General features: G+C 41.8%; 1 long non-coding RNA gene across 1 annotated transcript; it reads right to left on the reverse strand.

Moving 5' to 3' along the window:
- Positions 1-411: 411 nt before the first annotated feature.
- Positions 412-5,062, reverse strand: LOC119399432 (uncharacterized). The gene is made up of 4 exons (XR_007416720.1): positions 4,855-5,062; positions 2,675-2,866; positions 1,088-1,159; positions 412-672 (listed from the first exon to the last, which is right to left on the reverse strand). It is a non-coding gene; the product is annotated as an uncharacterized LOC119399432 (long non-coding RNA).
- Between the last annotated feature and the right edge of the window lie 247 nt (positions 5,063-5,309).

A 5,309-nucleotide genomic window follows, 5' to 3' on the forward strand; every position in this document is an offset into this window, starting at 1 on the left:
GCCGTCAAAACATGTGACGTCATGGCGAATGATGCGGAAACGTCAAGGTGGCGTCGCCACCCACATTTTGTTTTTGCGCGTTTTCGGCCTTACTAAGCGTCTTCTCGCAGCAAGCGAGGTGCTTTTGGTATCGTGAAAAAATACTTTTCTATTATGAAACAAAATCGTTTTGCTCTTTAGTGTCCCTTTAATACTTGAGCCTCATGTGTCGGATTGCGGTCACATCTTCTCTGAGTAAACGTATTGGTTTACCATTGTCATTGCTTCGCTACCTATTGCAAACCGCTGTTATCTTTTTTGGAAACTGTTAAACTTTACTTTCATTATCTGCATATTAATTTTTAGACGCATCAGTTTGGTTTACCTCTGCAATTCACGAATCACATGATAACAGTTCGACAAGTTATCATAGAAGACGAAAATCAAAGGTTTTATTGAATACATTTAAAGATACGTTGGCCATTGAAGTGAACGTCTTAAAAGAAGTTCTTTGATGTGTTCATCTGAAAAATGTATGCACAGTGATCGTCAGTTCGCCTCATTTCTTGCTGTTGTGTCCATTCTAAACACTGTAGTGTTTGTAACAATAACAGTTTCCATTGATCTTGTCTTGGCACTATACGAAAGACGGCGATCAAGATCACCCCGCGGTGTATAAAAACCTGAAGATCGCTTGCAAGAAAAATACATTAGGAGTTAATTATACAATCAATTGTATTTGCAATACTATTGGTATACGCATAGTATAATATAGTGCAGCGCAAACTGAGTGTTTTCTTTCCCTTCGGTTTCAGTTCCTTCCTTTCTGTGTCACAGCAAATGATTCAACGTTCCCATTTATGTATGAGGCATTGCACTTCGAGCTGGAGCCGCAAGTTTTGAAGCATAAATAGCAAAAATATTCCACCGGAAAAGATACAGAGGAAGTAAAGCAGAAGACCATGTTGTCTCTGTTAGCTCATATTGCAAACAAGGAAAGGAGATGTGTACTGCCTCAACTACCAATGGTCATCGAAATTATTTTTCGCCAAGTTCTTCATGTAGTGGTAAATTCAGGTATAGTAGGAATATGATACAAAACGCATACCTGTTTTTGCACTTGACTAAGCTCTTCGAGCTGTTCGGCGGCTTCTGCCATATTCTTTCTTCTCCTTGTCATCTTCACCCAAGAAAACACATAAGCAATGTTAATGTAAGTGATTGTAACATTATCACCTAACGATTGAATGATATAGTTCGTTCGCAACATATGTCATACGGATATTTACGGCACTCGCCAACACATGTGCCCTCAATGCCACAATTAATTTCTGACAAGGCCCTGTCATTTATTGCGCAGCAGTAGTTTTTGTATGTAGTACTTTTTCATGTTGTTGTCGTCATCATTGTTATCACTGCTGTTGTTATAAAGTCCAGTCTCAAGGCAAATATCCGAGGCTTTAATATAACTGTAACAGCAATTTATTTTTCCACTGATTCCCATAGTTTCCAAATCAAGTGTTGAAATCGCAGTTATCAGTACTATTTCGTATGACGCAAGTTTCGTGCCCGACGTGACATAATAAATATTGTTGCGAGAGCGCTAATAGTAGTACTGCGGATAACGCCATGTTGTATCACTAGGCCAACCAAACCCGCCACAGTGGTCTAGTGGTTATGGTGCTCGAAAGCTGAATAAAAAATCGCGGGATTTAATCCCGGTCATGACGGCCGCATTTCGGCGAAGGCGAAATGCTCGAGGCCTGTGTGCTGATTATCGCAGAGCCCGACTTGATCGGCTGACACTTTAGCAATAAGAAATTCGTTTGCGGACTAGTTTGTTCATTCTAAGCTTGTTAAGGTTCTGCGCGACACAATCACTGTAGGGAGTGGTAAGATGCGTATTGTGTGCTCTTTTTCCCACGCCTTACGGTGATTGTCTCGCGCAGTACCTTTACATCTTCAGCCACTTTTCTAGTTAAAATCACAGTGAACTTTCTTTTTCATATTAATATGCGGAGGGTTAGGTGAAGCGACGAAATTCGGACGCATAAAATAGAATCAGCTCGATCAGGGAAGGGTGGGTTGGAAATCATTGCGAGGCATGCAGTGCCCATAAGAGAGTATGATTACGATGATCGCTCCGAACAAAAAGAAGGATAGCGTTATCATAGAGGATAGCTCTTCCTTTTCAAGCATTTTCTTTTTTGGAAGCATTAGCAATATCCAAGAAATATAAAAGGGATGCAACGTCAGCATTTATGCGTATGACGATGGTACACTGCGACAGTCGTATTTTCATTTATATTTTTTGCGAAATCAGTCTCCTATCATAATCAGAAGTGAACTGACGCACAACCCATAATTGTTGATATCAAGAAAAATCCTTCACGGATTTCAACAGTTCGTGCAATTTCATGCACTGTTATGCCACCGTGCAAGTGGAGAAAGAAGACGCATCAAGTTTAAAGACCACTCATTTTCCCTTGGCCTCCTACTGAGACATCGAGTTTTACAGCATATAGCTAAAAATTAGCCTCCATGGACTAAGAACAAGAAGTTGTTGGATAAGCACTGTCACTTCCGCAAACGTTTTTGATAAGGGAGGAAAGACGACGTTCCTTCTTCAACAACATCTCATCACTTGAAGCCTCCATCTCTCCCTTAACTTGTGCAGATCAAGAATAATTCATACGTGTTTTGTTGTCGGAACCTTTATCTTTTCCATTCTCTTTCTCCTCCTCTTTGCCCTTCTTCTTCTCCTTCTCTTCTTTATTCTCGTTTTTGTCCTCTCTTTTATGGTCGTTCTTGTCCTTCCCCTCTTTGTCCTTCTTTCCCTCATTTTCCTTATTTTCTTCTTTGTTGTCCTTCGCCGACTTTTCTTTGCCTGAAATTATGCGATTAGAACCTTACTGAACGACTTGAAAATAATCACCATTTCACACTGGCAAGTTCGTACTATGCACAGCGATGGCCTACTAGTGTGCACCTATAGCACATTACAATGGGCCTGCTAAATAAGCATCACTTGTATGTCACGGGCCGCTATTCAGCGCTTTCGAAGTATTCATTTTATCGGTGCGCTATGACCTAAGTTTGTGTTACCAAGTTTGTATCGATTGCTCAATCAAATTATATGCGGCAACAGTGCACTGCACGCAACGCATTCTTTATTTCAAGCAGCAAACCCCTCGTAGGACGAATCTTGCGCTACCAACTGTTGTCTAACTAATATAGCAATCCGTCGCCCTTTTCTTGCGTGGGCACTCGTATACAAGTTCTAAATGGCTGCTTTTTCGTCACCATGACCAAGCTTATATCAACAAAACTGGATTGCTTCGAAATACTTGATTGTGTTAGACGCAAAATAATGCATGATATAGATAATGAGTCTTAGGAAAGCATAACGCATAATATTTGTTACTGTTACCCGCAGTGTAAATATGACATAAACTGAAATGAATTAAAGCAGAAAAAAACACCCTTTTCGTTGGTTGTGCCCGAACCCACAACTGTTGAAGGTTCTGAATTCGGGCTATACCCGAGCCGAGCGTCTGTAGTGGTAGTCAGCGCCAGTCCAGCTGGTCTTTTTAAATGCGAAGCATTTCTTAGCGAACTTCTGCGACTTTGACCGTATCTATCTATCTATCTATCTATCTATCTATCTATCTATCTATCTATCTATCTATCTATCTATCTATCTATCTATCTATCTATCTATCTATCTATCTATCTATCTATCTATCTATCTGTCTATCTATCTATCTATCTATCTATCTATCTATCTAGCCGCCTACGACTTTGAGCTCTCCTGGCCGTTTTTTGCCCCGTTTTCTCGCGATATTTCTTGCAGTATCCTACAATATTGAACACAGCATTGTGCGTCGCAGTTTCTAAAATCGTAGTCGTTTGAACTAGCTATTGCGACATTTACAGTAGGTACTACAGTGTGATGGCACAGCGACAGAGTGAAAAACTAGAATATTGCTATTGCCACGCCCACTTCTTGTTTTATTTGCATGCATTCGGATTTGACCAGCAAGGACGGTTATCAACGCTCGACAGTGTCCGTGAAGCAGTGTTCGAGAAGCTTCGCGATTGTAGTAGATCGTTTTGTTAAGATTGCGCGCCGCACGCGAATGTTCCAGCTTTGTCGAGAGATAACGCTGCCACCAGTGATATCGCTGGAAAGTTCGATAGCGCCTGTATAAAAACCGACGCGCTTGACCGCTTGTCAGTTGATCGACTGTCGACGCTCTGTTCGCCGATATGAGTGTATTGCTGTAGTTTGACTTTCAGTTTCCCGGCCGCAAGTTCGGCCAAATAAAGAGTTTCATCTTGACCACGCCACTCGTTGTCTTCGTCGAGGCGACGACCCCGTGACACTATAGCGGGTTACAACCTAAGAACAAATGTAAGCTCCGCCCACAGCCGTCACTGTCTCTCCCAGTATTTGCATAAATGACCCATCCACTTGTAATTATTTATTTACGTGACGTCAAGAGCGTGTCGCGTATTTCCAGTAGGTGGCTTTCCTATGTAGGCACAGGCTCGCGTCTCTAGTTTTCGGTCGACATCTTGAACCCACTGGCAAAGTTTAGCAACGATTACGACTCCCCTGCTCTTCCAAATGTAAGATTTAAAGAGTAGGACGAAATTTTAATTTTTAATATGCGTAGTATTTACATTTGCAGCGAAAATGTATTTAGGGTTAGAAGACAAGCCACCAAGCACAACTCTGTTGCACAGACGAATGACAGGCGCTCCGCAGTTTTATGACACTTTACTCGAATTCTGATGTAATAATTAATTACGTGTGAACTACTTGCCTACGATAAAGTTCGTGGTTAAACGAGGGGCGGTGCAAGTGCTCACCGTCTCCTTCCTTTGTTTCTTCGCCTGATTTTGTGTCGCCGCCCATCGCGCCTAGACCACCTAGATCACCTCGTCCATCCATATCGCCTCCGCCAAGATCTAAAAGGAAGCTGCAGTTAGAAATACTTCAAACTGCACAAGCATACACGCCATAAAACACATCACGCGCTCCACTCGTCAAAGGCTCTAATTACTACTCGATTTGCGTTCACAATTTGAATATGAATTCTCGATGACACATGTTGAACCATTGTCTCGATGACAATGGTTCACCAAGGAAATTATTGGGATAGCGTCTGCTGAACATAAATATTTCTCGCTTGGCAACCGAGAGTGGTTCCATGAAAAAAATGTTTTTTCTTCTGTGCTTATTTGAGCATTTTGCTACGAGATTGTAGGCTGGCGAGCTCACTGTCAAGATGGTTAATGATCTTCTTTCCTCAGTCTCCCGCAGC

The sequence above is a fragment of the Rhipicephalus sanguineus genome, chromosome 7, assembly GCF_013339695.2.
Source record: "Rhipicephalus sanguineus isolate Rsan-2018 chromosome 7, BIME_Rsan_1.4, whole genome shotgun sequence".
Lineage (NCBI taxonomy): Eukaryota > Metazoa > Arthropoda > Arachnida > Ixodida > Ixodidae > Rhipicephalus > Rhipicephalus sanguineus.